General features: G+C 39.0%; 1 pseudogene; it reads left to right on the top strand.

Annotated features, from left to right (window-relative positions):
- Positions 1-799: 799 nt before the first annotated feature.
- On the top strand, positions 800-6,995 carry LOC137712134 (uncharacterized; annotated as a pseudogene).
- The last annotated feature ends 1,166 nt before the right edge of the window (positions 6,996-8,161 follow it).

Raw genomic sequence — 8,161 nt, 5'->3', positions numbered from 1 at the left:
AGAGATAAAAAGAATACCTAGTCTCTGGGTTAATTGTTGGAAACTATATTTTGATGGTTCTTGCACTTATACAGCCGCGGAAGCCGGGATTGTGATCATTGATCCCAAAGGTGCTCACCATTATTATTCATTCCTCCTAAACTACTAGGAAACTACCAACAATCGAGCAGAGTATGAGGCACTGATAATTGGCATGGAGATTTTGATAGAGTTGGGAGCTACTAAAGTTGAAGTTTTTGGTGATTCAGAGTCGGTGATCAATCAACTAAATAAAGAGTACAAGTGCAGACACATCACCATGGTAGGCTACTATTTGGCATCTACACAACTATTAAGCTATTAGGGTACTGAAATATTAGTCAACTATATATCTAGATGAGCAAATATGATTGCCAATGAGATGGCACAATTGGCTTATGGAGCACAGATCCAAGAAAGAAAGTTCGAATGGAACATAGAGATTCAGAAAAGAAATCTCCCTTCTATCTTTGAAAGAAGATTCAGCCTAAATGTGATGACTGAAAAGATAAAGGTAAAGGATTGGAGAACACCTTTTCTTCGGTATTTAAATAATTCATCCTTCACCATAAGTAAGAGGAATAGACAATAAGCAACTAAGTAAGTTTTGTGGGAAGAAAATCTGCTAAGAAAGACTCCAGACGGACTAATGTTGAAATGCTTAGGCCAGGAAGAATCAATGAGGGTAATGGCCGAAGTACATGAAGGGATTTGTGGAGTACATCAGGCAGGAACTAAGATGAGGTGGCTGTTCATGAGATATGGTTATTCCTAGCTCGAGATGGAGAAAAATTGCAAAGCTTATGCCCGAGGATGTGAAGAATGCCAAAGGTATGAAACTCTTCAATATGCGCCCTCAGTACCCTTACACCTCGTGGTAAGCCTTGGCCCTTCAGATGATGGGCATTAGACTTCATCGGGCAAATTCACCCCAGCCTCTAGCAAATGACACACGTTCATGATCGTGGCAACTGATTACTTTACCAAGTGGATAGAGGCTTCAGCCGTGAAGACTATCACTTCAACTGCAGTTAAGAAATTCATTGAAACCAAGATCTTACATAGATTTGGGGTGCCAGAGACAATTGTCACCGACCCCAGGCCATCTTTTATTTCAAAATAAGTGGATGAGTTTGCCAGTAAGTTCAAGATAAAGATGGTTCAATCTAGTCCTTACTACCCCCAGTCAAACGGTCAAGCAAAAGCTATCAACAAGATCTTGGTGAACATTATTAAAAGAATGGTGGCCGAGAGTCCAGAGAAATGGCATGAGAAGTTGGGAAATACTTTGTGGGCTTATAAGACTTCCAAGAGGGTAGCAACTGGAACTACTTGTTATGCCCTAACCTTCGGGCAAGATGCTATGATCCCCATGGAAATTAATGTGAGTTCTGTCAGAATTCAAAATCAATTCGGGCTACATAGTGAAGAGTATATTCAGGCTATGTGTCAAGGAGTTGAAGATCTTGATATAGCCCGAATTGAAACTCTAGATAAAATTTAGGAGGGGAAGAAAGTTGTTGCCCGAACATACAATAAAAAGGTGAAGTTGAAGAACTTCAAAGAATGAGAGTTAGTATGGAAGGCAATTCTCCCTATGGGAGCTTAAGTAAAGGGCTTTGGGAAGTGGAGCCCGACTTGGGAAGATTTGGAAGATTTGGAAGGAAGTTTGCAGAGATATCCGATTAATGCTAGGTTTTTGAAGAAGTATCACTCAACCTTGTGGGATGTTAGGGATTGCTACATTGAAGAAATGTAAATGTTGCGGGAAGTTTAAAGTCATCTTATTTGCCGATCACAGTCGAGTTTCAAGAGAGAAATACGAGCCAAAGTCGATTAAAGAAATCATTTTCATTTCATTAAATGTTGAAGTTACATCAGAATTAGCTAATAGTTCTACATCCTTGACTAAGGAAGTTATCCTAGAATGATAATATTAGCTAACTATGCTTCAGCATCGTTAGATTTCAACATTTATTCTCTTGACCTCTTCAAGCTTCTGATGAAGTTGATTAACAGAAGATCTTGCTAAAGTGGTTACTGACAGCCACTGCCACTTTCATGTATAAACCTGACGTTCGAATCAGTGAAGAGGCTTCTTCCACGAGTCCTACCAAGGTCTTTGACATTATCATGGTAGTTGATCCCAAAGCATACACCTATGATGATGAATTGATCAAGAAAGCAGAAGCTATGGGGAAGTCTGGGATTATGGATATTGATATAAGGAAGGTTAGATTTACATCCACATGTAGGATCTACCGGTGCGATTAACGCTGCTTGGCTACCCCACAAAGCTATAGAAGTCATGAAATTGAAGTTGGATGCAGTACGTCTCTTTGAGGATGATGAAAAAGCCAGTGACTGAGAAGTCCATGCAGATCCTAAGGAGTGCACTCATTCCTCCTTGAGGAAAAGGCCAATGTGCAGGCCTTCCCAAGGACAATGAAGGCCATTAAAAAGACGGCGCATGATGGAAATCCCTTTACCAGTCTTGTAGGGAGATTGAATCCAGGCAACCGTAGGTGCCATTGGATAATCTTGAGGAGAAGATGGGATGGAATTCGGAACTAAGAAAGAAAGATGAGTTGAAGAACAAGAGGGATTTCAAAAAAAAATTGAACTTTAGGAATTCTGAGGGGTTTTTGGAAATTAGAAAAGGTTGAATTGGTTAAAGGTGCTTTGCTAAAGAGATTAGGAGGGGATTATTTAATGGGTGGATATTTAACAGCAGAGTTCGTGGGTTAGTGCAAAGGTTCTTGTTAACCAACGGTTGCTTTAAAACGGTGCGAATCCTGAATGAAGGCATAGGCAGTTGTTCAATCATTATTTACGCCTTGGTTTGCAGGCTCAACAACGATTAAAGAGGGCACTGTTTGGGTTAATATTTGAACTTTGGAATTAAAGGAATGGAAGCCCAATAGAGCTAAAGTGAAAAAACTCGCCTGAGGCCCAACACCAAGCCTAGCCATCCATCTCAAGACAATATGGCGACTCCTCATTAATGAAAAGGTTATGTGCTTACAAGAGAAGTGACAACCGATGGAAATCAACATACTCTCAGCCCAAAAGCACTTTCTAATGGCAAAACATGTAAAAAAGATGATGACTCACTGAAGTGCTTTCAGGCAAAGCTTGCAATAGCCAAAATAAAAGGTCTATAAAAGGAGGAAGGGGCCCCAGAGACAAGGAAACTCAACCAATCAAACAAACAAATATACAAAATCTGCTCTCAAGCCAGATTTACATCTAAAAGTTGTAATCAGCCTAGATCTCAATCCTTTTCAGGATAACTCCCTACAAAAGCCATCTTTTGTCTAGTTTAAAGCTTTGATATCACCCTTAGTGGCGTAGTATCGATTCTTTTGTACAAACTTGTTTACCATCCATCCCTTTTAAACACGCAACCCTCGGTAATCACAAAGAAAAGAGACTGCAAGATGTTTGACCATGCCCGAAAAGGTGAAATCTTGCTCTTAGATCTGGTATTATGATGTACTCTCCAATATATATTCAAGTTATTTCCAGTCAATTGGTGATCAAAAGTTCCATTGGTCCTCAGATCTGGTTCACTTAGTAGTTTTACTATCATAAAAGCCAAAATAAGGATTGAACTAATGACTTAGTCAGATCTGGATTTCCACTCTTTAAAGCATACAAGATAATGAACTAAAAGTCCTTGATCTCAAGGCACAAAAAAGAACTTAATGTAGACTTAACCCATCTACGACAATCCTTTAATAACAAGAAGTCAGAATAACTTGGGGCGCAAGTAATCGACTTAAACACACTTGTTCTACATCTGCCATACTGAGATAACAGTGGCTCGCCTAAGCACTTAGTTTTGATTGCGAGCCTCAAGGCCTACACCTAAGGCCCCACAAAGGCACCTTTCAGAACTAACTATATTCTCATCTTGCAACCTCTCAACAAGCAGGAGCTCGACAAACAACCAAAGTGCCACCTCCTCGGGGAGCTGTGTGCTCGTGCCAGGGATCGTCCCCAGCGAAATTCCTGCCTGAACACTACCCAATTCAATTTGTAAGCTGCAGAGCTTGCAAACTCTAATTCTCACTTGATGCGTGAATCTTGAAGAGTTGCCTAGAAACATGAACAAGTTGATCGGCCTTAGATACCTTACATTAACCACAAAACAATCAAGTTTTCCAAAGAATGGAGTGGGATGCTTGACATCACTTTGATATCTTGGTATTATGAGGTGTAGTAATATAACGTGTTTGCCGCGTGATAAGAGTTATCTTGCATCATTACGCTCTTTGATGACAGTTAATTGTAAACAACTTGATTTGGTGATGGAAAACTATCAAGTAATTCCACTAAGGCTCCAGCAATTGAGGATTGAAGGAGTACCACAAATGGCGGCATTGCCTGAATGGTTTCAAGGAGCCACAAACACACTACAAGAGTTTGGTATAGCAGATTGTGAGAATTTGGAAGCATTACCTGGGTGATTGACGAGTTTCATATCGCTTAAAATAGTTGCCCTCATATCATGCCCCAAACTATTGTCTTTGCCAGAGGAGATGCATTGCCTCACTGCCTTAATAGAACTTAGGATAAAAAAATTGTCCTGATCTGGGGAGGAGATGCCAGCAAGACACAAGAGAAGATTGGCCAAAGATTTCTCATGTTCCATTTGTTTATTTTTATTAAAACAGGGTTGATGTCTTCCATCCCACCTGCCTCTTATGTTCTCTATTTGTCTTCGTTTTATGTTGTGTAATCTTTTGTTGTTACTCCATTTTAATCAACCTTCTAGTAATTCCGACGGTTTGTGATTTCACTGCCGTCAAACTAGGAAAAACTATCAGAGGATAGGCACATACAAAGTCGTTCCATTGTTACAACTAGCAGTTATAGCTTGGCCATTGCGGATGGGACTTCCCTGTTAGATTTTGGCTAACCATACAGCACAAGCTGACCACAAACTTTAATTAAGCAAATCGAAAGCTTTACTAAACAATAATCAAGTTCTTGATTTTCAAGCCCTGAAGACTTACAAAGAGTAAAGACAACTTAAATAATATTGAAGTTGCTTATCATTCAAGTTAAAGATGCAATTCTCTACACAATCTTAAGGCGAAACCTAATTCTCAGAAGCACCAAAGAGAAAGGAAAATGCAGCTAGAAATTGAATGAACTAATCCCAAATGCAATGCAGCAACTCAGTCGGAAGACGGAAAAAAGATTGGCTTTATAAATACTAGGTCCAGCTAACAAGAGAATTACCATACATTAAGAATCTGGGGAAAAAAAACTCCTCCAGCTGATTTTCTGTCAAAACCACACCAAGCTTTTGAGTAAAAATTGCATTGGTCACATAAACTCCTGTTCCTGTCACCTCATCTTTAGCACGGATCTGAAAGTAACCAGCAAGGTTGTGTCCCATCTGCACAAGTTTACAAAACCTAGGAAAAATGAATTCACTTCTATTGTGCCATTACTCACCACCTCACTTGGCAAATAGCTTTTGGAAGTTCAATGCCAGAAAAAAGTAATTTAGGAGTTATAACAATCGACCATAAGAAGCATGCTATGCACCTTTCAGCTACTTTCTAGAAATCGAACAAATTTCTTAAATCACAAATGAGGCTCAGTTTTCAATCTTATCTGACATTATTGGAAGGAAATCACATATGAGGCGCTCAGTTTCAATCTTGTCTGATGTTCCTACAAGAACGAATTATATTGGAGTTACCCCAAGGAAAAGAAATAAAGAGTTTCACACATTCATTATTTTTTCAAGAAATGACAATCCTAAAAACAAGAATCGATGTTCAAGGGGCAAGATCCGTGAAGGCCAGTTCACTTGAAGCTATCTTAATCTTCGTATGTCCACCCTCAATGGAAGAGCTTGAGAAGCTCCTTCATGCAAGGTAGTTTAACATGCCATTTATTATTTCGCATCCTCAAATTCCTCTTTCCATGTTCATGTTCTGAGCATGGTTCAATATAGAAACTGGGGAATTGAGGCAGAGGAACAGGTCCTAAAGCGTCTTTGAAATGCCGAGGAAGAGATTGAGCAAGGGTAATCATCAGGCATCTTTGATCATATGTTGTATAATGATAACCTGGAAGACTGTTACCAGAGTCTAAAGGTAGCTGTATCCATTGTATTTGGATTGCACCGATGCTTCTTGTGAACTTATATATTTACTAATTACCTTGTCAGTTGGTTACGTTTACTTATTACTAATACCATATTCACCTGTTTTTGTATAAACTCTTGGGGCTAGATGGAACTGTCATTGCTGTTCCTAAATCAGGTAAGAAGCGGTTCAAATGAACTTGGTTCGGGCTTGTTTTATATTACATTTAAATTTATTTAATGTGTTAAAATTGGTTGATCTGCCAATGGACCATTCATTGACCAAGATTGATAACAAAATCATCATAAACTCCAGAACTGGAAAATGCATCCACACACATGTAAGTTTACTTATTACGGATACCATATTCACCTATTTGTGTAGGAACTCTTGGGGCTAGATGGAACTGTCATTGCAGCTGCTAAATCATGTAAAAAGTGTTCAAATGACTTGGTTACGTTTACTTATTACTGATACCATTTTCACCTGTTTTTGTAGAAACTCTTGGGGCTAGATGGAACTATCATTGCTGCTCCTAAATCAGGTAAGAAGCGGTTCAAATGAACTTGGTTTGGGCTTGTTTTATATTACATTAAATTTATTTAATGTGTTAAAATTCCACTTCAGCAACTAAAGTGGTTGATCTGCCGATGGACCATTCGTTGACCAAGATTGATAACAAAATCATCATAAACTCCAGAACTCCAGAATTGGAAAAGGCATCCACGAAGATGTAAGTTTCTTTTCCATTGCTCGTTTAATCAATATATAGCATAAGATGTTCAGCTTGTTTACATGTTTACCGGTTTGATGAACAGGATTGTGTTGGATGTGTCATCCCTCAAAGGAGGCGCCTGGATGGACTAGAGGACTAGACAGTTCCACCATGGACTCATTTTTAGATGGTCTGCCCGGGGTTAATCACTGAGATAAAGATTTCAAGCACGAAAGGTGCCAACTTTGATTTGTTATTCGTACTTTCTTTTTCATCTCCTTCCATTTTAATCTAAAAGAAAAGTGATCATATATGGATGTGGGAGAATACAATGATCCCACCTGGGGGCAACGAGAGCTAATTTATGATTTTGTGCGGTAATTTAGACATTGAACTAAGATAGTGTTAGTATGGTTGCCATAAACATTCATCTCTAATGTAGTTGTAGCTTTCATTTTCCATTACTCAGTTTATTAAATCCCTTGGATTTGGTTGAGTTAGAGCTCGTGGGCATGATTGATTTTTGATCACTGTCAAAACTCCTCTAAGAATCACACTCCTTATGTTCTACACATTTTTTTGTTAATTTTGGTCCGTTGATCTCAATTCATTTGATTTGATGCCGAAAATTTAGAGTATGTGAGTAAAAATAAGTGTGCGGATAACAGCATTTTGATACATATTGAACGTAGGAAAGTCCGGCAAATAGTAATGAGACTGGACTTTGAGAGGGTCTCTAGGTCCACTGCCAAAACTTCTCCAAGAATCGGGCGCTTGGTCAAAAAGGTAGGGAAGAATAGGTCAATTTTTGCTCTTGTTTTGTTATATGAACCAGTCAAATTAGTTAGCTGTTAAATGAGGGATTCTGCAAGGTCACCGTGTATAGACTTTGTGTCTACATCTCTTATCTGTAATACTGTAGTTGGTCGAGTTTTGTTTATGTGCTGTTTATGTGCTGATTGTACCGCCACAACGCACTAAAATGAGACCTTAGCGTAAACTCGGAATTTATGTGGGTTTTGATTGACCATCTATCATTAGATATTTGGAACCCTTGACAGGTGATATGTTTACAGCTCATTTTGCGGATTGTCACTTTTATGAGACAGTCTTCCCGTTGTTAGGGGAGAAAAGACCGTTTTAGAAGAACGGCAAGAACTGACATGGGTTGTACCCACCTTATCTCATTTTGACCCACGAAGCACTCAATGTGAAAATGAAGTGAAAATGATCATTCATCTTCAAAGTATTGCTAATCAAATGCGCCTGGAAGAATTGATGTCCTTGTGGGACAAAATAAAGTAGCATCGAATGATTC

This window comes from Pyrus communis, chromosome 13 (genome assembly GCF_963583255.1).
Source record: "Pyrus communis chromosome 13, drPyrComm1.1, whole genome shotgun sequence".
NCBI classification, from domain to species: Eukaryota; Viridiplantae; Streptophyta; class Magnoliopsida; order Rosales; family Rosaceae; genus Pyrus; species Pyrus communis.
The sequence above is the reverse complement of the archived record's forward strand: the minus strand, read 5'-3'. Positions and strand labels throughout refer to the sequence as shown.